At 43.7% G+C, this 26,254-nt stretch overlaps 1 protein-coding gene across 2 annotated transcripts in view; it reads left to right on the top strand.

The window, feature by feature from the left end:
* Nucleotides 1-944: 944 nt before the first annotated feature.
* The window catches only part of DLGAP1 (DLG associated protein 1), a 183,522-nt gene continuing 158,212 nt past the window's right edge, over nucleotides 945-26,254 (top strand). For both annotated transcript variants that reach the window (XM_056854303.1, XM_056854302.1), the window contains exon 1: nucleotides 945-1,046. The gene's annotated coding sequence lies outside the window, so the exon portion shown is untranslated. The remainder of the gene's footprint in view (nucleotides 1,047-26,254) is intronic.

Genomic DNA, 26,254 nt, shown 5'->3' with positions numbered 1-26,254 from the left:
ACATAAACCATATAAAAACGGATTTAAAATGATAGGACATATAAATATAAATTTTAAAAAACACTCTACATGAAAGACTGAGAGAGAAGGTGGCCCAATATGCACAAATAACATCATTTTAGCAGAGATTTACGAAGCTTCATAATAACAGCATAATATTTGGTGACCTTGTTTGTGATTTGAGGATTCTCACCGCTTAATAATTCCCTAAACATATCCGCCGAGTCCTGGCCATAATTATTATCACTGTCAGCCCATTTCTGAAATGACGGCATGCGGAGTCAGCGGGGAAGAGGCGCAGTGGTTCCTAAGCTTTTTTACCGGGGCCTTTCGCCCCATTGAAAACAGCGAGGCGCAGCACAGCTGTAACAGGCCGAACCGGGATAGGAAGCCACCTAACTGGCGTCTCCTCCCCCTGGCACCGGAATGCCCGCCCCGCCCCACCCCCTGCGCCAGCGCAGCCTCTCTACGCCATGGCCTACACCACAGAGAGGCTACACCAGCAGAGGGGTGAGGTGCAGTCCCGCGGTGCTCGGCCGCCAGCGGGACTGGCCTCGCCACCAGCGTAAGTGTGTGTAATCACGGTTTTACATGCACTTACGCTGGCGGCGGGGTCACGCTGCCTCCTAAAGACTTTCAGCCCAAATTTTCAGGAATGGACTGTGTATCTGTAAAACTTCTGATAATGTTTACTTATTTATTTATTTAGAGACATTTGCAATATCATCTCCCCTCCTGCATTTTATCCTTATAACAAGCCTGTGAGGTAAATTAGGCTAAATGAGTGGCCCAGAGTCATCCAATGAGCTTCCTTGGCACAGTGGGGGATTCAAATCTGAGTCTTCCAAATCCTAATCTGACTTTAAAAATGCTACACTATACTTGAGTATTTAACCAAGGCTGAACACCTCTAAAGTCTGTTCGTTCTAACGCAGGTTCATCCTCTGCTACAGAACATTCTTCAGCTCAGACAACAAGCAAGATTATCTAAACTCACCAGATCAGAAGTCAAAGTATTGACCTCTACAGATTGCTACAAATGGCAGGTTTGTGCCGTTTCAATTTCGGAGTTTCTTTTTTCCATTCTGGCCTGTTGTAGGTTGTTCATTTAGCTGTATGATTTAAAATGAAGAACATTTGGCTAATTAGGAGGCAGCTGTTCACTTAAGTAAATGACTCATAGAGGGATATTTATGGTACATAACTATTTTTCCAGACTGTAGAAACTTTTAAAGAAAAACGAAAGGAAGAGCAGGTGTTTTCCTATAGTATCCAGAAATATGGTACAGTGAAAGCTGAGTCCGGCTTACTTTTCTTTCCAAACATGATAAAAAGCAGGCTGTCATTAAAAAGGCATGTTTTAGATATGCTTCATCTCCTTCATAACCATGTGTTTTATATTGCTCATCATCTCATAGTTTTGTCTAATGAAAAATGTTATTGCCCACTATATTGTCAATGTTCAGGAAACCCAATGATTTTCCTTATTTAGCAGAGAACTACATTTCTGATTCACAGCAATTCTTGATTATTTTATTTCATCCTTTTGAAGCTGCCCCATGCCTCTGGAAAAGTCTCACAGAAGAAATCAGGGGGGGCTCCTGCTCTCCTGGCTTTCCAGCAAGCTGCAAAACTGGTAAACGAGAGTTTGCAGGACAGCCTGAGCCTGGACAAAGGGGCAATATCCTGCTAGCGCAGGCATATGTTGTTTAAGTTTATTATGCTTTGAATGTGCTGTTTTTAGTGATTTGCTTTATTAAATTGTTCAAATTGTGCTACTTGCCTTGGGTCCCAGGATGTCTGTGAGAAAGATGAGTATATACGTATTTTAATTAATTAAATAAATAAAGCTTGTTAAGGTATATGATCCAGCTTGATGAATGTATGTAGAAGTATTTCTTTTTACACTGAGAATCTCATTTGCAAAAGGCACTGGTATGTAGTTATTGGCTGAATTTGTTTTTTCACTTGTCTGGGAACTGAAAGTACATTCTTGTATTGTTATCTCTAAACATGATGATTTCTTTTCGGGGGGGTGTGTACAATGAACTGAATACCTATGCCTTCTCTGAGTGAGGCTGAAATAATTGTTTATGGACAGTTGAATGCCTGTTAACCCAAGTTAATTGGTTGATTATCAGTCTTCCAGGTATTATTCTTCCCAACTTTATAATTAAAGTTATTTTTTGTTGTAGAATAAGAGCAAACTGATTACAAGAATATATATTTTTTTAGAGGAGGATCATGTGTTTTCCCAGAGAAGTCCACACGTATATAGACTGACATCCCAACACTAACAAAAAAGGTACAAAATGTGATGGAAAGATGAAAGAAGAGATGGTGCTGGGATGGGTGAGTAAGGCAGGACTGGAGGCAGGGTAGGTGTGTAGAGCTATCTAGATAACTTTATTTCAAAAACAGATTAACTTGGATAAGATGACAATAGATGTCCTGCTTTGTGCAAACTACGTGTTTTAGTAGTTTGCACTTGATGTGACTTCATTTTCTACAAAGATGGTTCATGGGCAGAGCAACCCTGAGGTGCACCTGTGCTGCAGCGGTGAGGTGCTGTGTAACTATGGCACCACTAGTCTGAGCCCTGCAGGGTTTGTTCATGTGCAGCCAGCAGGAAATAAGTGTAGCCATCTTTCAGTGGCCACAACCATGTCAGGGTTCCCAGCAACCATGCCACAGTGTTTTTTTGGCAGTGTAGTGGCAAGGTGGCAGGGCCATGACAGAAAGGCAGCCAGAACTAATCAGGGCCACCTGATATGGGGGCTGAGCCAAACGCCCATCAGAGCCCGAGGGCGGAAAGAGCATAGGCAGGGATGCTGGCTCGCTCAGTGGCACACCTTTATTGTGTCCAAGTCCCTTTAATGAGTCCCAAGTCCCACCAGAAGTCCCTGGGCTCCTGCCAGTATTGGCATGGTCCCCAGCATTCCCCCCGTGAACATCACAAGCTGGCCACCTGCCCACACCGAGCAGCGGGTACCCACACTTCAGAAGGAGAAGGGGGAGATGTCATGGGTAGTCTGTGCAGTCACAAGTGCCCTCCGCTCACTGGAAGCTGCTCCTTCCAGCAGGATGCCCACACTGCTGAGGGTGCCCCTGCACCAACCCCTGTGCCACTCCTGCTGGCGGCAGAGCAAGAGGGGGGCTGCCAGAGTGAGGCATCATGAGGGAAGGATGAAGAGCCTCCAACAGGTCCCCTAGCAGTCTCTCAATGCACACCTGACCCTCCCCTACGTCCCTCGTGACAGCAAGCAGCCCTTCCAGGTGCCCGGCAGCTGCCATCATGGAGGCTGACAGCCCTTTCATCCACTGCTGGCCCCTGGAAAAGGCTTCCCACCACTGTCAACAGTTCTCCAAGCACTCATGCTCGATCACTGCCCGCCTGGATGACCGGGTGGGGGATGGGCTGAGCCAGGCATAGGCCCTGTGCATGGGGACCTGGCAAGGGGCCAGAATCCCCCATGCTGCCCAGAGCACCAGCAGCTGCACCACCCAGCTTGGAGAAGGTGACTCACCTGTGGCTCCTGCACCCTCCCCAGTCTCTGTTGCTCCCACTTTGCTGCCATCCGAAGATGTTAGACCCACTGCATGGGCTTGACTGGTCCTAGGGGCTGGTCCTAGGGACTCTCTGATACCACAGGATGACCAACTCAGCCGCCACAGTTCACCTTGTGGGGGTCATAGCATAGAGGTGGTTGACAACATTAGCTGCAAACGTCAGGAAAAAGGGTCCTGGGTTGGGGGGACAGAGAACAAAGCCTCAGCCCATGTGGGCACTCATTAACATCTTTTTGGGTGCCACTATCCAGCTTTGCCTCTGTAGCCCCCCTGCCTCTGCAGTCCGGCCACCATTATCTTCCTCTCTTGTCACTCAACTCCATCTCCTCCTCGCATAGCACAGGGAGATAATGGCTTGGGTGATTGGGCCCCAAGGTCCCAGACAAGCACCCTGACAGGGGAGATGGGGTGGCTACACTGACGGTGGCCCTTTCCTTCCTCAGTCCTTGGTCTGGGTCCTGACTTCCTTGGGGACTGGCCCTCCTGGCACTTCCCTTGGCCACTACTGTAGATGGTCCTGCGATAGCAACCCCACTTTGAGAGTCATCAGTGGAGGGAAAAGAAGGAGTCATCAAGTGATGGGGGTTTGGGAATGGTAGGGGTAGCAGAGGAATAGCCCCTCCCCCAAGGGTTGAGGGGACAACAGGACCCCTCACACTCCTCAACACCTTGATGCTGCGGCACCCACTACCACAGGTGGTATCTCCACCTTCCTGACAGCCTCAGCTCCAGGCAGACCTTATCAATTCCCACTAGTAAGGGACACTCTACACTATGAGGGCATGACATGTTTCCAAGCAGGGCCAAGAGGTTCATTCCAGCACTTCAAGGTGGACAACTCCATTCAGGTCGTATGTCCCAGGGTAGAGACCCACTCTGCTGGGGGTTTTGTAAGTCTGGGTGGCTGTGATTGGGTTCTAGGGAGGAGGCTTGACCACCGCAGGGGAAGGAGCAATTGGTCGCACCCTTAATTGGCATCTGAGCTGCTTGGGGTCTCATGGGCATGGTCACTGCAGTGGGGGGACACTTGGTCTTTTTGACCCAATGTGCACCTAAGGGCTGCGCTGTGTTTTTTGTTAATTCAATTCAATAACCTTTAATAGGCATAGTACAAAAGACAGCTCATACAGATTCTCACGATCGAAAACAGATCACACAAATCGCTGATGAACAAACTAGGGCCCAGTTTTTTGTCAGTATAACTTTGCACCTCTGTCAGGAAGCAGAAAGGGCTTAGGTAGCGGACTAACTCTGTCCATGCCCCACAACACCACCAGCGCAGGGGGCTGTGCCTGAGTTGCACTGGCACGCAGCTGCAGCAGAGCTGTGCCAGCACCCTAGGGTGGTGCAGCGGCTCGGCGGCACTGGGGTCTTGCGCCAGCATAACTGTCCCTTACACCAGTGTATCACGGAGATATGCTGGCGTAGCAATCAGTCAGCTCCCTGAATCTATTTGGCCCCCTCCAGGATTGGCTGCAAGTTGGCTGTCCATGCTTTTATGCCTGCCTTCTAGCCTTGTATCCTTTCTCAAACATGTAAATTAACCTGTATAATATAAACACCTTAGTATTAGTTCCAAATTATTCCAGATTTAACTACATTGATTCAGTCTGTTGGGTGTTATGAAGCATGGCTTGAAGGAAAGGGTCTGCAGGGCTTATTTAGCAAAACAGCATGGCTTTAAACTTGATATTCTTTCCCTGCCCGTTTGGGCGTCTTTTAAGTGGTAGAGAAAGTCAGCATATAAAAACCAACTCTTTTTGTTGCCTTGAAGTGGTGTAGTGGTTAAGTGGTGGTTTGGAGCGGTGGAATCTGATCTGGAGAACTGGATTTGTTTCCCCACTCCTACCCATGAAGCCAGCTGGATGACCTTGGGCCAGTCATGTTCTCTCAGCCTCACCCACCTGTATGAGCCAGCAACTTCTTCCTAAAGACTTGTGAATCAAATTCCGCAGATTGAGTCATACTTTCAGTCTCAAACGGAGACTGGTCACTTTGATCTAACTGCTGTAAAGCTTGCTCCCTCACTCCCTGTTCTCCTGCCTTCTCCTGCTGAGTATATAGTAGCGGGCTCTCCTCACTCTGACTTGGACCTTGCATCTCAACAACCCTAGCCTTGCTTCTAGTAACCACTGGGAACTGCCTAATGCATTCCCCTGCTTTTGACATTTTAAAATGGACATCCATCCCTAGCAAAAAGGCAGGATCATCTCCTTGATGAACCAGCAATGGAATATCATCAGTCCAGTCCCCTACCGTGACCTTAGCATAAGTAACAAGCTGCTCTTTAGGCTGGGCATCATAAGTTCGAATTTCTACCTTCCCATCTGGTTTTAGCCCTAAATCATGAAATGTGGTTTCACAAATAGATGACATATCAGCTCCACTGTCCCAAGTTGCTCTAAGGAGAGCCTTCTCTTGTACCTCTACATAGACTGTTCTCTTTTTAGAGCACCATTCAGCTTGTTCTTGGCTGATATAGCATGAAATGGGTTTTTTAGGGACAGTAGACAAATCAATGCGGTTCACCTCAATTCTATCTTCTGATAGTTGGACTGTATCCTGGGACTGGCTTTGCTGTTCTCTTCCTAATTGCACTTCTCTAGCGGGCCAGTCACTACTTCCCCCAGGTCTTTGCTTACATATCATCTGGGTTTGAAGTGCTTCTCCTAAGGGGGCTGTTGCAAGACTCTCTTGATGTTCTGTCTCCCTTTGCTTTTCTTGATGTTGGTCTTGATTTGCCAGCTGTGTCAGTGGCTGACTTGCAATTCGATGGATCCTTGGTTGCTGCGAAGCACCCTTTTTCACCAATAAAGGGCATCGAGCTCGAATATGTCCCCCTTGCTTACAGTGATAACAAACTCCCACTGTTGGCATAAGGCTGATGTGTTCCTTCTGTTCCTGACCCAAAGCCTCTGCTTGTGCTAAAAAGCATTGTCTGGGAATTGGAGCTGATGGTCTTTGCTGGTACTCTTTAGTTCCTGTCTGTCGTGGGGGCAGGGGTGGCCAATCCCTCTCAGACCTAATAAACCCAAAGCGCTTGGACTGTAAAGGTTGACTTGCAGCAGCAACTTCATCTAACACCTCTGCAAGTATTTGTGTATTCATAGGTCTCTGGGCCCGAGCTAAAACTGCATGCTCTTGAGGAATGGCTTGAAAAATTTGTTCTCGTACTATCAACTCCAGCAGATCTTGAAATGTGTGTGCCTGTGCACTTTCTGCCCACCTTACACACATTCTGTGAACTCTGCTCACAAATGCACTGTAAGACTCTTCTGGTCTCAGGTTGGCAGCACGAAAGCGTCTTCTCAGTTGTTCTGTAGAGAGCCCAAATTGCTGGAGGGCCAAATTCCTAAAATACTGGTAATCTCTTGCTTGATCTGGGGCTAGTTGACCTAACAACTCAGCAACTTCTCCATGCACACAGCGCCTAAGTACTCCCATATACTCTCTCTCAGGGAGACCATAGTCTTTTGCTGTTACTTCAAACAGGGCAAAAAAAGCTGAAATATCTTCACCTGACCTCAGCTCTGGGAACTTTAGACGGGACCATCTATCATCCTGGTTCTGGATGAGATGGGTCTGGAGCATATTCATCTGTTGTCCATTTTGCCCAAGCAACTGAGCTAGCAAAGTACATAGCTGATCCATTGGTGCTGCTGGTGGCACTGCTGGAGAATGCAGGCCCTGAGGGACTGCAGATGACATTGGGTTAACTCCATTACCTGCTGGCTGTGCACTATCTGAAGACTGTAGTTGTTTAAGTGAGGTGCCCACGTAATCTTCCTTTATTTTATTTCGTGTTGCACTCTGCCATAAACATGGGTCTGTTTCCAAATACAGCTCCCGTCTCTGGGAAACACTTGGCAATTTTCTATAGTCCAACATACTCATTCCTAGGCCCTGCATATCATCTTCAATGCTGAATTGTGGCTTCAAGGGTGATTCAGGAAAAAATTCTTTAGTGCAGCTAGACAGCCCAATAGTCTCTGTTTTATAAATCACTTGGTCAGACGGGCTGCCAGATAGCGAACCCCCTTGACCCAAACTCATGTTAACTTTACTAGGAAGACAAGTAAAAACAAAAAACAAACTTGCTTTGCTTGTTAATCCTCAGAGCTACTCACAGCTGCTGCGGTACGTACACATCCAGGGTCTCCTTCGCTGCCACCATGTATGAGCCAGCAACTTCTTGTCCGGGTTTGGAATGCTGATAACAGCCCTTCCAAACTCCCCCTGGGCAAGGTACAGTTCGTCTGACTACAAGGTTGAAGGCTCTTCTTTGTCCAAACCTTATTTCATCGGCCTTTGGTTCTCCCCGGGGAAAGTCGCACCACAACATGCACGGCTTCTCTCGTTAATTTTATAAAACAAGGTTTATTTTCAAGAAGATAAAAGCAACGTTCTCCATTCAAAACAAGCAAAAGAAAATAATTCCAGAGACTAGTAAAGGCTGTCGAAAGAGAAAGAAAAAAGATTTTTTCCAAGCCGAGACAAGTGCCTTAAAAAACCTCCCCCACCAATCAAGGTTAAACACTTAATCACCCTCTAGCAAGTAACGTTCTTAAAGTCATATACCTGTTACTTCCATACACCACCTCACAGGGTGTCTGTTGTGGGGAGGGGAAGGGAAGGTGATTGTAAGCCGGTTTGAGTCTCCCTTAAGTGGTAGAGAAAGTCAGCATATAAAAACCAACTCTTCTTCTTCTTACCTTGAAGTGGTGCTTTTTGTTGGTGGGATCAAAGGCAAGGCTACAGTAATGAGTAAAGGAGACCACAGCTTTCCAGCTACATTTTTATTTAGACACTTAGAGGTTAAGAGAAATATATGGCCTTGTCTAATCATTTCTGATTGACTATCCTGTGTTGTACTGGAGCATAAAAGCATTTTTCACTGAGTGAGCAAAACAGAGAGCGCTTTGTGGTGAAGATCTCAAATCACTCTAAATTATTAATGAAAATAGATTGGGTTTTGAACTGGGGCACCTCAAGTAAGAGCCTAAAAATGTAAGTGTTTAGTTATTATGTAAGAGTTGGTTTAAAGGAGGGGGAATCTTCTTCTGATTCATTCTCTACGGTCTTCTGTGGGAGGTTTGATGATCGCTGTTCAAGTATGCAATTGACGTTATTGCTGCTATTTCTGTTGGAAACGGAATTCATGCCTGGCCCAGCAAAATTAGGAAAGGAAGAAGATAAACATTACTGCAGGCTTAAAAAGGAAATGGTTGAAAGAAGGAAACTGCTATTGATCCTGGTTTCACAGATCACAATACAATATAACTACTGCATTTTGTCATATTCATTATAAATCTCATCAAAACCCAAATAACATTTTATGAGGTTATATTAGGATTCGGAAAGAGACTGAGGCAGTGGGAAGATAGTTGTATAATCACATTGTTTTTTATAATAAATATAAAATGAACTATTTAAAATACTTATAAGAATATAAATTCAGATATGCTAAAGCCTCTAGTTTCATTTTCAATGGTTATAATACTTTCTGCCTTAGAAGAATCTTTAAGAAGAATATGTGAGTTTGGCCAGTGGTCCAGCCCATCGGTTGGGGTCCTTAGATGAGTTATGTAGACTACCCACTGGGTCATGAGCCCCTGTGGAGTTGCCATCCTTGTTCATTGGAGGGGGAGGGGTTGGGGGTTGTTACAGTTATATATTTGAGGCCAAAATCAGCTAGGCATGTACATGCTGAGGCTGGAACCTTTAATTGTGCCAGGGAAACAATAGGAAGCAAATACATGACTTATTACAGAGGTAGTCCAGTGCATCTCTTTTCTACTGAATCTTACACATATTGTGGGCAGTGCCCCAAAACATGTATTACAAATAATTTAATCTGAAGGTTGAGATATTTGATGAATATGGCTACAGCCTTCTTACGAATGTAGTCAGGAAAGCGTCTGACGTAGGGTTACCAACTTCTAGACAGGGCCTGGAGTTTCCCCAGACTTACAAATTATCTCCAGACTACAGAGATTAGTTCCCTTGGAGGAAATGGCAGCTTTGGAGTACAGATTGTATGGTATCATAGCCCTGCTCAGCTCCTTCCCCATACCAAATTCTGCCATTCCCAGGCATTACCTCCAAATCTCCCAGAATTTCCCAAGCCAAAATTGGCAACCTTAATCTCATGACTTTCATTTATTTCTGCTTTTCTTTATTGATTCCGTGCCTGCATGGAACACCAAACCCAGACATGTTAATTCAATCCAAAATCTCAGTCAATGTCTGCTACCAGACTTTGTCACAATTGTATTAACATTGTCATCTGTTATACATGTGCTGCTGATTTCTACTTCTCTTATTCCTTTGTATATTCTACTCCTTCTAATAATGTTTTTGATTATCCCATGCATAGGTTGGACACTAAAATTGAGCTGTCCACAAACCATTTAGGGGTTTTGCATATTCAGATATGCAAGATAAACAAGATATGAAAAAAAAACCTTGTAAATTTTAGAAAAGAAGAAAATCCATCCCAGAATGGACTGATGAGCACAGAGAATGTCCATTTCTTTCCAGGATAATGGAATGCTGAGAACAGAATATTTAATTAAAAAAAGAGAGAGTCCTCTTCCCTCAGAAAGCGAGAAAATTAGCTGAGAGATACTCAGGTCTTGGGAGCCACCTATGGATATTCTGAGTTCTGTGCCCCAATGTAGGAAATGCCCCATGTTTTAGGAAAGTAGGCAAGGCCTTTGGCTAGAGGGGCTTGTGGTTGATACATGGTTCCCACCTTGAAACAGTTACTGCCGGAGGAACAGGTAAGCTGCAAGCCTCCATGAGATGCTGACCTCATACCAGTAATGGAAGTAAATGTGTCTCTTTTGGTTGATAGTAAGTACAAATGTGACCCTCCATGAGCTGTGGAGTGAGTGCCACCGCTCTTAAAACATCTTGAATATGAAATTAGCGTGTATCTCTTGATCCCACTCCTCCTGCTCAAAGATAAGAACACTAGAAGAGAGTAACTGGATCAGATCAAAGGTCCATCTGGTCTAGTGTCCATTCACAATGGTTGACCAGATGCACCTAGAAGACCCACAGTAGGGATACAGAGGCCAATGTCTGTCTGCTCCACCCCCTGTAACTAGTAGTCAGAGGTATACTGCCTCTAGACATAGAGTTCCCATTCATCCATCATGGCAAACAGCCATTGTAATACCTGTCCTCCATGAATGCATCTCATCCTCTTTTAAAGCCATCTACTAGTGGTCCATCACCATGTGACAGTGAGTTTCTCAAGTTTTTTATGTTGTTTGAAGAATTGCTTTATTTTGCCTGTCCTCAACCTTCTGCCATCAACTGACTTGGGTACCCCCAGGTTTTGGAGGGACACTCTCTCTATACACACTCTTTACCGCATGCATAGTTTTACAAACTGTATGATGGGCCCATCTTAGTTTTCTTTTTTCTAAAATGAAAAAAACCCACACCTGTTTGGTCTTTCCTTGTAGGGAAGTCATTCCAACATTTTGATCATTTTTACTGCTCATTCCTGCACCTTTCCCAGCTCGCAAGTACACTTTTTGCCCTGTGGTGACCAGAGATGCAACGTTTTGACAGTTCTAACTCCTTTGAAATTCAAATAGTCCTGGAAAGCATTTATTAGGACTGAAGAAAAGTATGTTCTCTACCCTTTATAAATAATACCTCTCCCACACACATTTGCAGCTGTGAATGGGGCAGGAATTACTTTTTGGAGGATGTGCACCTTTAGGAATACATCCTCCAACTCTAACTTGCCCTTACCCCAGATTGCAATAAGCTTTCAAGGGCTCTCACACTAGGGCTGTTGAATTTAAAAAAATTCGGTATAGTTCGGATTCGGCCGAATTCGGCCCGTTTAGATTCGGGATGTGCCGAAGTCCGAACTCCCCCACTTCGGATCCGTTCAATTCAGCGGGAATTCAAAGTTCGGAAAAAAAATTCGGCCGAATAAAGCCATTAAAAACACAATCGCGCCTTTCCGCGGCTCTGGGGGGGCATTTTTGGGGTTAGAGGTCCCAAACTTTCGGCAGAGCTTCAAAGGACGTTTATTGAAAGACTCCCCAAGTTTTGTAAAGATTGGGTCAGGGGGGGCTGAGATATGGGCCCTGAAAGGGGTCCCCCCACCCTTAATGTGCATCTCTCAGCAGAGCTTGCCGCCCACGCACAAAGCTCCCAGTCCCGACAACAGTTTGCAAAGCAACTCAACCTTGTAAAACAACACCTTTGCAACAGGGAAAAACCAGAAGACACACAACTGAAACCTCCCCCCTCAAACCAGGGAGCGAGAGACTCGAGGGGGAACACACACCCCAGGCAGAACCGACGACAGCCCCCTTTGGCTTCCCCCCCACCCACAGAAACTGCCCACACACACACACACATACACAGGAGAAAAGTTATAGATTAAAGCCCCCAAAGGGGTCTTACTGTGGCTGTCTTCTGTTCCATCAGGAGGGGCTGGGGAGGACTTGTAATCCAAGATGATTCCAATTAGGCACGGGACGTTTTGCTCTGGAGAAGATGCACACAGGATCGGCTCGCTGATCCATTCATCCCAATAGGGAAAAGGGGAAAGGGGAAATCCCATATCTCGGGACCCCCTGACCCAATGTTCACAAAACTTGGGTGGTCTCTTAAGAACACTGGTCTGAAACTCCGCTCAAAGTTTGGGATCTGCACCCCAAAAAATGCGCCCCCTGCAGCCACGGAAAGAGAAAAGGGGGGAGGCGATATTTCTGCCCCCACTGAACCCATCTTTACAAAACTTGGGTGGTATCTTAAGAATAACTGTCTGAAGCTATGCTAAAAGTTTGGGGGCTATATCCCCAAAAAAGTGCCCCCTGCAGCCACATAAATGGAAAAGGGGGGGAGGGAAAAGGGGGAGAGCCCATATCTTGAGACCCCCTGACCCAATGTTTACAAAACTTTGGGGGTATCTTAAGAAGCTTCATCTGAAGCTCCACTAAAAGTTTGGGGGTCTGTATCCCCAAAAATGTGCCCCCTGCAGCCATGGAAAGAAAAAAGGGGGGAGCCCATATCTCGGGACCCCCTGACCCAATGTTTACAAAACTTGGGGGGTATCTTAAGAAGCTTCATCTGAAGCTCCACTAAAAGTTTTGTGTGTGTACCCCCAAAAATACGCCCCCTGCAGCCACAGAAAGGAGCAAATGTGCACAAGCACCCCACACACACACACGAGGATTTCGCTCTCTCTCTCTCTCTCCCTGGCTGGGCTGCACATCAGCTGATTCCTCCAGTACTCAATCCTGACTGATTGGCCAGAAGAAGACCCAGCTTGCCCACCGATTGGCCGGGGGAGGAGAATGCTGCTTACTGACGGTTATGCTGCTTACTGACGGCCGAATTTGCCGAATTTATTCGCGAACTCCCGAACTCGCTGAATTCGGCCCCCCCGGTTGCCCGCCAGTTTTGAGTTCGGTTCCTCCCGAACTAAAAACCACCGAATCAGGGGAAATTCGGCTGATTTTCAGTTCGGGCCGAACCAAATTGACAGCCCTATCTCACACCACTGAAGCTAAAAGAAGTTCGGTAGGAGAATTAACTGGGTCCCAATCTTACCACCACCATCCCAGGATTCTTTTAAGTTGCACAGGGGACAGTATTCTATATAGTATATATTAATAATAATGTATAATATCCTGAAATGATGAGCAAAATTAGGATCATACAGCGTGTTGATGGAAAGTTTTTTTTTTTGTTTTTTAAACAACTCTTTTGTATTGTAGTGTTCACCTAGCCCTGAACCTTAGCAGTCTGGTCAATTGTTCTCAGGTCCAAAAGTCCCTGCTGAAGTTCAGACTAGATGAACAGGAAGTCAGTCTCAGAGCTCAGCCATATCAGGCTACTTCAAAACAGACAAGACAATTCCATGTTGTCAATCCATCTATCTTCTCCCCTGTGATTCCTCGTGAACATCCCTTTATATTGTCATTGACCCAAGCAGAGTTTTAATCAAGCGAACAATGGAAATGTCTTACACTAAGGCAAGTCATTGGCTTACCCAGCCCTGCATTGTCAGTCCTGACAGGTCACAGCCTCCCAAGGAGTCAGGGAGAGGATTTTCATAACTGTACGTCACATCATGCAGAACATATAATTTGGATTCTGAAAGTATTGATTAAATTAGGCATTAGAGGGCAATATAGTCACACAAGTGAAAGCCTGCCTTTCTGAACATTCTACCATGGCGGCACATGTCACAGTAGCTAGTACATTACTGCAGCACACCCCCAGTCCAAAGTGGAATGGCTGTTCTGACTAATTGCAGCAGTTTTTAATACACTTGGCATAAGCACAAAACAACTGAGAAACTGCTTGTGTTAATATCCTGACAGAAATGTTCAAAAAAGCTGTGCTGAGAAAAATGTAGAGAATAATTTATTTATAAAATACATCCTAAATTCATTATTTTTTTCTAGAAGTACATTTTTGGAAAATGGCTTGAGAAACAGTGATTATAAATTATGTGTATGTAAATGATGTGGTTCATAAAGCCTGATTTACCTTAACCTTGGTCCTCCTTGTGGTATGAAGAAATCAAAGCATCCCCTTCACAACAATATGTTTATGGTAGGGCATAATCCAGCAAGTGGGATATAATTAAAAATAAGAAAAATTAAGGATGAATACATTTGCATATTGCAAAACATTGCCAACTGGGCTGTTTCTCCCACACCATCCCCACCTCTCTCAAACCAGATAGTGTGGTCAAGCAGCTAGGCTCATGAAGAGATTCTCCTGGGGCTACAAATTAACTAATCAGATCAAAACCTCTAGTTAAGCAGTTTGCTACAGTACACCCAGATAAGGAAAAATGGGATTCATAAGAGGTACTTTTAAAAGAAATGATAAGGTTCAAGTTATATTTCAAAGCCAGGCGGGTATAAAACTTCAAGCACAAACAACCTCATGAGGGCCATCTCAGTAATTTCCTAAGAAGCTGATATTCTTTTCCTGAGCAAAAGTTTTCCTTTTGAAACCCCCCATGAGCTTAGTGCAACAGGAGAGCACTGATGATGATCACTAGGCAATCTTCTCCTAGTTGGCAGAACAACGAGGTCTGCCCTCTAATCAGGATTCAATGGTAGGGCTGTGCACCCTTTTCCTCTATTTTTTGGGTTCTGGTTTCTTAAATCTGAAAATTTTCAAAAAAGCTGAATATAAGCAATTTGGCTTTTTTGAAAAATCGAAAATGTTTGAGTTTAGTAAACCCGAACTAAAAAAATACCTAGCTCAGAGCTGACTGCTGGGCTCTACAGAGCCCAGCATCCAGTTCTGTGGTGCTTGCCCCCTCCAAAGTCCATGTGGACTTTGAAAGGGGCCCAGCATTTGGATGTCAGAGGCTGCAGGCAGTGGGGATCTGACTCAGCCAGCAGGTAAGGAAGAGGGGAAGGAAGAGGGGCCGTGGCTCAGTGGTAAAGCATCTGCCTGGCATGCAGAAGGTCCCAGGTTCAATCCCCGGTATCTCCAGTAAAGGGACTAGGCAAGTAGGTGATGTGAAAGACCCCTGCCTGAGACCCTGTAGAGCCGCTGCCAGTCTGAGTAGACAATACTGACTTTGACTGAGTAGACAATACTGACTTTGATAGACCAAGGATCTGATTCAGTACAAGGCAGCTTCATGTGTTCACGTGTTCATGATCTACAGCATGTGAAGAGGCGAGGGAGGGGGGAAATAGCGGCAAGGCCAAAGCGGTCCTGAATAGCGTATCATCCAAATCACAAAATGTCATAGTTCCACTGTACACAGCGTTGGTCAGGCCACCCCTGAAGTATTGTGTGCAGTTCTGGAAGCCACGCTTCAAAAAGGATGTGGACAGAATGGAACAGGTGCAGAGGAGAGTGACGAGGCTGATCAGGGGCCTGGAGACCAAGCCCTATAAGGAAAGGCTGAGGGAGCTGGGAATGTTTAGTCTGAAGAAGGGAGGTTGAGGGAGGACATGATTGCTCTCTTTAAGTGTTTGAAGAGGTGTCACTTAGAGGAGCACAGGGAGCTGTTCCTATTGGCAGCAGAGGATAGGACTTGCAGTAATGGGTTTAAATTGCAGGCGGAGAGGTACTGGCTGGATATTAGGGAAACATTTTTTACAGTAAGAGTTGTTCGACAGTGGAATCAGCTACCTAGGGAGGTGGTGAGCTCCCCCTCACTGGCAGTCTTTAAGCAGAGGCTGGACAAACACTTGTCAGAGATGCTTTAGGCTGATCCTGCATTGAGCAGGGGGTTGGACTAGATGGCCTGTATGGCCCCTTCCAACTCTATGATTCTATTATTCTATTCTAATGCTGAAAAAATTCAGCATTATTTGGGATTCATATTTTTGGGATTCATCTTTTTGGCTACCTTTTATTGCTGCCATTTTCTCACCAACAAGCCCCCCCCCCCCCAAATGCCAAAAAGACATTTTTGGGTTTTTTCAATTCGGCTTAGTTGAATGTAGGTTATATATCCATAAATAAATAAATAAAAATATTTGCTATGGTCGGGTGGAAAAACTGGCACTGCTTTAGGGTAAGAGGATCATATGCAGAGTGAAAGGAGACATCCAGGTGTCTGGCTAAACAGCAACCTTTAACTAGTGCTAGACCAAGGCACTGCACAGCTCAGTGGGATCCCAAAAATGAAGTGGGGGTGTGCAAATCTTCCTATAATTTGACAGGTACTTTACTGCTACTCCTCATCCCCCTTAGATAATGGTAATTAACAGAGCAAAGACGCAGAAATAGATAAATATTTTTTTTAATTGTATAAGGAGGAAATTTCAACTAAGACAATAAAGAGCAAGAGTCCAGTAGCACCTTAAAAACTAACAAAAATATTTTCTGGCAGGGTATGAGCTTTCGTGAGCCACAGCTCACTTCTTCAGATACAGCTAGAATGTCACTGTGAATTAAGACAATAAAGACATTTCCTGTACTGGGAGCCTTTGGAGCTTTTGCATTTTTATATTAAGATACAGTTGTATGTGGGACAAGCAAGTTGACTTCTGTTAGAGTCAGAGGGGTAGCTTAAATCAACAGGAAAGATGGCTATTAAAGAGAAAATTGTATGGCTTAGAAGACAGTCTTCATTACAACTTACAAACAAAATTATTACTAATTCATTGTATTAAAATGTTCAGAATTAAAACAGAGTTATCTTATTTCTCTCGAATAAAAATGAGACACACTGAGGCTCCAGCTACATGCAACATTTTTATTCTTTGTTCATTTTATAGACTTTTGTTTCTCAAATGCAGATATTGGCACTGATTGTCCAAGGGAAGAATAGTGCCGAAACTTTTAAATATTTTCCTTCTTCTTTTTTTTTCGTTGAAAAAACACCCCTAGGTAACTTGTATCCACACTGGGATAATACAGGAACCCATACATTTTGCTCAGTAGGGGTAAAAGTGGTTCTGGGATGACTTTTTCAGTGTGCAAATGGCATGGAGAGGAAAGCCGCTTTCCTTTGCAATTGTTCTCCCCCTCAAAAAAGCAACAGCAGCAGCTACATTTGGAAAATGAAAAGGGAAAAAAATAAATGATCACTAAACCAAATTTAATGTGTAGATTGGGTGTGATATAAAAAAATCAGATATAATACAAATGATAACTTAACCAAGTATTACCTTGATGCTGTGTATGTAAATACCTGGTAAGATGGGTCACTACTACACATTTACACCTGATCAGAAATCTGGGTGTCAATGAGAATAGTATACTCCCCCCACCCTACAATGTAGTTGGTCAGTTTACCAAGAAGTTTCAGGATCACTCCATGACTTAAACACCATCACCTGGTAAGTGTGGCCTCTATTCACCACTGGATCAAGTACGTAAAGTCAAGTCTATCTGACTGAACAGCTTTTAAATGGGTGTCGAAGAAGAAGTTGGTTTTTATATTCCAACTTTCTCTACTATTTAAGGAAGAATCAAACCAACTTACAATCATCTTCCCTTCTTCCCCACAACAGACACCCAGTGAGGTAGGTGTGGCTGAGAGAGCTCTAAGAGATCTGTGACTAGCCCAAGTCCACCCAGCTGACTTCATGTGTAGGAGTGGAAACACCTACCCAGTTCACGAGATTAAGTGTCTGCTGCTCATGTGGAGGAGTGGGGAATCAAACCCGGTTCTCCAGATCAGACTCCACCACTCCAAACCACTGCTCTTAACCACCATGCTGGCTCTCTTAGGAATGTAGGCTCCTTATGGGGGGAAAAACAGGGCTTGAAGTCAAGCGACCTGCACAGTAGAAGTTTCTTTAGGCTAGCTTATCTGGAAATACTGGTAGACATCAGTGTGAAACAGCCATTCACTCCTGTGTCCTTTTTAACCTTCTTGCTACAGCACTGACCAAAACACTCCTCCCCACTGTTCAGACATTTTTATATTGCTCACTCTACCACAAATATTTCTCACAGCTTTTAAACATGATTTAAAATACACTGTGCTTGTTTGTCCAAGATTTATGAGAATGTTCACGGGACATTGGAACTGCAATTAAGCATACCAAACTGACAAACATAAATTAGTACCCCAGCAAATATTGACAGTCTAATTCAATTTGGTTGTACTTGACTACGATTATGCATTCATTTGCTTACATAAAAATCATTGAGCTCACTGTGGTCTAAATTTAGAAATCAGAATTAGTTTAAAAGTTTGAGCAACTAGATGGTGGGGAAGGCCACTAGCTGTGTCTCTCTTTCAAAAGTACTACTTCTGTTTGATTTGAAGAAACACCGTGCAATGAAAAATTGATTAAGAAGTTAATCAGAATACTAATTATACTGTGATTCATATAGAGAATTATTGGGCAGACCAAGACAAAATTGGTGTTGCTACCCAGTGGGAAAGAGCTTAATACACTATGCTGTTTCAATGGAAATATCATAACTACTAATATCCTCTTCCACACATAAGGAAGAGTCCACACGGGGCGAAAACACACGGTCGCTTTAGCCTCCTTTATTCCCTGTTTCAACCAGGATTCAGCCAGGATCGAACGCACATTTGGCGAAACGCATGCGTTCGATCCTGGCTGAATCCTGGCTGAAACGGAATAAAGGAGGCTAAAGCGACCATGCGTTTTCGCCCATGGTCTTCTCCAGCACAACAAATGTATTCGCTCAGTAATGAGTTCAAATGTTACACCAGCAGCAACACAATTTGGAAGCAGCCACCCTTTGCCTGTCACCAGGAGGAGAAGGAGAAAAAAACTTGCATTCTAATAATCCAACTGTCAGTCAGTACCTTAGATTAATGGGTTGAAGATATATAGCCTGTAATGAAAAATCATGGTCCCTAGGGGACCAGGTCAAGACCTGCTATAGGAACAATGTTCCACAACTTACTCATCAGAATGCAGCATATACTGAAGCTCATGTTCAGAGACAAGCTTCTGTAAGGAAAATGGAAGGCAGCCACTTGGATAAGAAAGAACGGAAGCTACACAGAAGATAAACCCAGTAAGCTGTCAGGAAGCATAGTGGGAAAGAGCAATGCAATAGGTTCCACAAGCAAATCCCTTCCTTTCTGGTAGTATATCAGACAACAGTGGTTTTAAATGGAAAAGAGGAGGCGGCAGGAAGAGAGCCTGTATTTATTGCTCCACAGAGCAACACTTCAACCACAAAGCCATGGGAGCAAACAGAAGAGAAATTCACAATACTTTGCAGTCTTCTAGGGGCTTGACTCTTAACACAACCCCTACCCATGCATGTACAGCCTGGTATAAAGAAGCCACATTTAGCTCAGTGAAACCAGTTTCAACCATATTTGGCTCAGTGAAACCAGTTTCAATTCCAAGAGAAAGGACTGTGAAAAAGGCACATGTACAAACTATCTGAGGGACTGTACTGCTATAGCCAGTCAGAATAAGTGGTCAGTAGCCACATTAGCTGTCTGCCTCTTTTGCCCCCCACACATCTTTAAGCTAACCCAGCTTCCTATGTCCCATCCAACCATCCCTCTAAATTAACTGATAACATTTTGTTGCATTTTCTCTATAGATGTTACCATATTCGTCCCATTTCCTGTGGCTATGGGACAGATAGGCTATGGAATAGGCATTTTTGGTCAGTTCTCTGAAGAGGCTGATTTTTCCAATACCCCAGAAATGCTTGGAGAGCCCAAGTTCAGGGGAGCTTCTCTACAATTACTACCCTCTCACTATCTCCCCTTATTTAATAAACTTACAAATTACAGGAAGAAAAATACAGCTGGGAGGACTTACAGAAGCCAAGTTGTATGCATGTGTCCAGGTTTCCAGCTCTTTGCAACATTAGCCCTTTTAACTTGTTAAGATTTTGGTGTAAAAAAATGGGGGGACAAAACCCTATAAACAGAATTAAGTACCTAGAAGGTCAAGCAAAAAACAGCTAACAAGGCCAACAATATAATTAAAAGCTAAACCATTAAAAAGTTGTCTAAGTACATACAGGTTTGATACAAGTTAAAACCAATGATGCTAATGACTCCTGTATGGCCTTACAAGGAGTCTTCCAAACACATGTATTAAAATAACACAATACAATAAGACATACAATCATACACAAGCCATAAACATACAATCACATGTAGACCATACACGTTTCGGCGTATTTGCCTTCTTCAGTGATCCCAAAAAACTAGCACACCAGGCTGTAAATTATATATGAAATTTCTACAAATCCTTGTGACTTTGGGGCATTGTACTAGCAAGGTCTCAATAAATATAGAACTGCAGAGCTTAAGAACATAAGAAAAGCCCTGCTGGATCAGACCAAGGCCCATCAAGTCCAGCAGTCTGTTCATACAGTGGCCAACCAGGTGCCTCTAAGAAGCCCCCAAACAAAATGACAGCAGCAGCACTATTGTTAGCCGAATTGCTCCTTTATATGGGGAAATTAGCTGAGGAATCGGTAACTATGTATTTTTATAGCGGTATCGCACTCAACCATACCAGAATCCGTTTAATGAGACGTTTGAATAAAGACAGAGACTAGGAGTTCCAAATTAAATAGTGTTTATGTATTCAAGCATTCAAATGGTGCAATACAAACATACAGAGAGGCTAAGAAATAACAGAGAGTAGTACAGAGACATTTGCCAATGTGGCAGGATATCGTTGATCAAATATTTACCGTATCTAGACGAGGTGTTGTCCAATCTCACATAGGCTACAAACAGATTGAAAAGGAAGACCAAGATGGGGGCAGGGAATCCCGTAGACTTGACCAGCAAGGTGGGAGGGAGCGTGGTTAGGTCCACGAAACCAAACCAACAGAGTAACGGCAAAGGTGCCAGGAAAGACCTAAGGTGTCTAGAATGGGCCAGGGGCACCCCAGTTATACTATTTTTCTGGGGGAGAGAAGAGGGGTTTTACCCCTCCCAGGTTCCCAGGTGACAAAAGGTGACAAAAGGATTAAGCTGTGTCTACCGGGGCAGGGTAGTGAGCATTTGGAAATCTTTTCTAATGCCAATGGCTTTCGCAACCCGTGATGGTCTGGAATCTCTCTACTGATGTGATTTACATTCAGGAACAATGGGAGCAATCTATGCAAACGTCCAGGGATCGCTGCAGCTGGACTGGGAGGATGACTCATCTTGATATCAGGATCGCTGCTAACGACCCATTGAGCAACGGAGGAAGTTGGGAGGGGGAGCAGTTTGCATTGAGTATGTGGCTGCCAGCTCTCTGCGAAATGGCTGCTGCTGGAACAGAGGTTTACAGGAACATGGCTCCTCTCAGGTTCACTAGAGACTGTCCTTTGCATCTGGTTCCTAGCGGCTGGTTGCCCGGGCTGGCGAGAGCGGCTGTGTCAGCTTTCAAATGAACCACGCCGCGACCGCCCAGTAGTGTTTGGGGCAGGCGCGCGGCTGGAAAGTAGTAGTCCGTTTGCATAACGGGTTGCCAGGTCCAGTCCTGGAGATTTAGGCAGGCCCGTATGCTATCACTATCCTGCCTGTGTTCCACAGCACCTAAGATAATAGGCATGCTTCTCTGATCCTGGAGAGAATAGGTATGCATCATGACTAGTATCCATTTTGACTAGCAGCCATGAATACCCCTTTCCTCCATGAACATGTCCTCTCCCCTTTTAAAGCTTTCCAAGTTGGCAGCCATCACCACATTTTGGAGCAGGGAGTTCCACAATTTAATTATGTGTTGTGTGAAAAAATACTTCCTTTTATCTGTTTTGAATCTCTCACCCTCCAGCTTCAGCAGATGACCCCGCGTTCTAGTATTATGGGAGAGGGAGAAAAACGTCTCCCTGTCTACTCTCTCCAAACCATGCATAATTTTATAGATCTCTATCATGTTAAAGGCATCCTTACAAATGAAACTTACAGCCTATCTTTAACAAAACATCCAAATCCCACAACCACACCGTGATATGAAAGTCTGGAGTGATTATCAAGATTATTGTGTGCCTGGTTCAGGCACGATTATCTTCCCAGTGTGCATGTTCACCATTTTGTGTGGCTAGGGCATTATGTGTATTTTCCCGCTTCAGTACATGCAACCTTAAACCGAGATTTTTGAGGGTATGCATTGAATAATATACGAATAGTGAATGTGCAGGGATGTGGAATGGTGTAGTATAGCCCGATCTCGTCAGATTTCGGAGGCTAAGCAGGTCGGTATTTGAATGGGAGAACACTGAGGAAGGCAATGACAACCCACCTCTGCTTAATCACTTGCCTTGAAAACCCTATGGGTGTTACCATAAGTCAGCTGTGACTTGATGGCACTTTATACATACACACACAAACACAGAGTGAATGTGCATGTTGAGAGGATTGTGAGTAGACACTCTCTTAGAGAGTAATAACTGAATCATAACTGATCAAAATCAAAACTGACAAGGGCTAAGGACTTCTGAGCATTTTTCAATCCTGATTATCAGTGGGAAGTTCAGGAGCTGCAGGATTCTTTTTAAAAATTTCTTCTGATGTATGAGTCAGGAGGAATAAATAATTCCTCTTCCCAGTGTTCATATCAGCAGCAACAGCTTAGAAACAGCTTGACTTTAGCTACTCCTGCTATTTTCTCTCCAAACTTAATACATTTATGAAAACATGGGAAAGGGACAGATGAGGGAGACCAGTTCCTAAGAGATGTGGCAGCAAGACTTTCTATAAGGTAAAGGTAAAGGTCCCCTGTGCAAGCACCGGGTCATTCCTGACCCATGGGGTGACGTCACATCCCGACATTTCCAAGGCAGACTTTGTTTGCGGGGTGGTTTGCCAGTGCCTTCCCCAGTCATCTTCCCTTTACCCCCAGCAAGCTGGGTACTCATTTCACCGACCTCGGAAGGATGGAAGGCTGAGTCAACCTTGAGCCGGCTACCTGAAACCAACTTCCGTTGGGATCGAACTCAGGTCGTGAGCAGAGCTTTTGACTGCAGTACTGCAGCTTAACACTCTGCGCCACGGGGCTCCTAAAGACTTTCTAAACTGAGATTAAAATTTGGAAGGAAGGGGTGCTGGTGTCATAGGTTTCTAAACGACAACCATTAGTTTCCAAGTTTCTTTGTGCTCAACTGTGTTAATTATCAAACCAGCAATAACCAGAGGAATTATAAACTGTGGACAAGCTCCAGTTTCTGAACTATTTTTTTTGGGGGGTGGGGTATTGATGAAAAATATTCTAGGCCTGCTTTCACCATTTTGTGACCCATTCTGAAGACAGCTTAAGTGAGGAATAGACAGGGAGGGTGGCCCCAATATTCTCATTCTTATTAAAACAGAGAAGCAGTTGTAATAAGCAAAACTTTTATTGAACAGCAGCAGTGGTGGAATTAGTCCTGAAATAACCTGGAGGAATGCATTTACTGCTTTGGATCCACTTTTACCATTACATTTTCACTAGTTCCTAAGCTACCCTTCATCACATCCAGGTTGTACCTGGAAGTGATGTAGCAACATCTACAATGTGACTGTTTTGTTTTTTTTCTCCCACCGCCACTCTGTTCCTTGGTTTTAAGGTTACTTCATATATTACATTTCTAGGTATACTCTTTAAATGCTTTACTCCCGAAAGTGTGAATTTGTTAATGTAAGTCAAACAGATACAATCACAGGCAGTGCCCTAGTCTAAAGGTTCCTGTTAAATATACATTTGGTGTCAAACTTGTTTTTCCTCTGTGTAATGTGTGAAATGGTCCTTAGACTCTAGCATTTAACAGTCAGTAGCTTTCAGCTGTCAAACTGTGTCCTATTTGCCTTACCAAGATGTTGCAGTTCCGTTTGTAAGCCAATAGTTACATCACTGGAATGCATCTGGGTGCCAAAACAAATAGTAGCCATTTTGTGAAATTGTACCGTTGTCCCACTTCTTAGTTTGAACTTGCTCAGTTTTGTTGTGCTTTAAAATGCTTAATGCTTCTCCTCTGGGAAAAACATCATATTTTATTAATCTGTAGCCTCAATATGCTGTTTCACAGGCTCTTTCCAAACCTAATGCAGTCTGTAATACTTCAGTTGGAGAGTGAGGTTTATAAAGTATGAGTCTGCTCACTAGATTTTTAAATGACATGTATACCTCTGTATGAAGTTTTGCAAGGTGGTCTAGAATTTCTACTGCCTTTAATCCTAATAAAAGCGTCATACAGGAATTTTTGAAAGGTAATTATCTACTGCTTTTATTTGTTTCCCTGTTTTTTGTTGTTAAAAACAAAATAACCATACAAACAATTTATGATGGGTTGGGAAGATTATAGTGGTGCATGTAATGCAATAATGTCACATCATTGTATTACAGTGTTGGGCTGTTCACAAGTTAAGAGATTATGCCTACTGGCCCTACTCATATATAGGTTTGGCATAACTTTTGAAGTGAGCCTATGCATGCTCAAAGTTCATACAGTCAGGAACCCTGACAAATGTGGAACAAGATTCCCCCACCCCTATAGTGCAAGAAAGATGGGCTTATTTGCTAGATCATTCGCTTCCTCATTCCCTAGCTCGGAACCTCAGAAGCCTTGAACTGACTGCTGATGTTTGAGGTTTAAGTGAGCAGGAAGCAGCTCATATGGTCCTAGAACTGAAGTAGGATAAAGGATTTTATGTTTCCTTCCAATACAGTATGGGAAGGTTTGGGAAGGGATGCACATCTCTTACTCTCCAGGATACCATGAGAAAGATATTTTAGCAGGTCACTTTGCCCTTTCCAATGTGATTTTTTTTCTCTGTATCTACATGATAAACAAGCTGAGTGCCTGTTGGGCTGTTGTACTGTGTTTCAGTCTTCTTTTTATGTTTACAAACTAATATTTCTGCATAATTTGGGATTCCTCTAAATATGCACTAACCTGCTTTCTCTGTGGATGGCCCTGTGTCATCCTTTATTGAGGGTCACTAAGTTTGCTATGAGAAGAAATGATTTAGTTTAGTGAATTACAATAACTATCTCCTAACATGTCTTTATTCTCAAGTCAAATATTGAAGAACGGAGTTTGACAGGTTCTTTACTTCAGCCCATTACTGCAACTCTTCGATAGCTAGTCAGTTAAATTGTTTTGTTGGCACAACACATGGTTATTTTGGAGGGATGCAGTATGAGGGGAGGAATATGAAAGGCCATTGTGGTGCTTGGCTAGACATTCGATATGTATTCCATTGACTCTGTTGGTCATCAGAACTATGAGTGAGTTACCTTGGCTTGGAAAAAGTAGAAGCTACTCTTCAGAATAAGGACTGTTTAATTATCTTAATTGCCTATGAAAATAGGACCTTTTCACCCTTCTGCATGAGGTTTTGCAGGAAGAGTCCTAAGGTCAAAAGCCTGTATAATCCATGACAACGTCTTTCCATGTTTGTTTCAAGCCTACCTGGCACTTCTAGTCTCGAACCATAATTAGGCAATTGGCAGCTTAAATCTCCATTGGTTATTGGGAATAAAGTAGAGTGACTGCTAAGGTGTGTTGAGTAGCTGGTAAATCAGCGTTTTACCAGCTACTAGTAAAACTTATGGTAAACCGTATTGTTTCAAATAGTGTGAAATCATTCAAGAACCTTCGCCCTGTGTATACTGAAGCATATTTTATTCTATCTGAAAATGGCACTGAAGAGGCGGTGACTGCAGCAAAGGGTATGGTCATGATGACATCTTTAGTTTACAAAATGATTTTCTTAAGATTTTCCTGCTGTATTTTAAACTGCAGTTGCTTTTTATAACAATTGTGGGTTCCTATGTAAGTACTGAGAAATGGAAACACTTTTCTCTCCTGCTGTCTGAGTCAGATCCTGCATGGCACTGGGTTTCTTTTCATACTCCTTGTTAGACATTACAGATACAGCACGGATCACAGTGTGAAATTTTGTGTAGGCTTAACATATGCCAGAAATTGGTTTTATGCTGATGAAATACCAACATTCACATCTGTTCTTCAGTTGTCTCCAAGTACAGATGCTGTAGGTGAACAACAGTAACCTCTTAGCCTCTCCTTAGCCTCTCCTATTCTGACCTTCCCCAAGTTCGAATCAACCTTGTCTTTTTATCACACCCTTCCTGCCAGGAGAGGGAAGCAACCGGGACCCAGACAGATTTATTCAATACAGCCGATTACAAGGCCAGGAGCCAGGAAGGAGCAGTAATGTAGTATCATCAGCTTATTGCAAATGGTTAATGTTCCTCCCCCCAATTTTTACTCCACCTTCATCTAAATCTAATCCATTTTTCCTTAAGAT

This window comes from Euleptes europaea, chromosome 8 (assembly GCF_029931775.1).
Source record: "Euleptes europaea isolate rEulEur1 chromosome 8, rEulEur1.hap1, whole genome shotgun sequence".
NCBI classification, from domain to species: Eukaryota; Metazoa; Chordata; class Lepidosauria; order Squamata; family Sphaerodactylidae; genus Euleptes; species Euleptes europaea.
The sequence above is the reverse complement of the archived record's forward strand: the minus strand, read 5'-3'. Positions and strand labels throughout refer to the sequence as shown.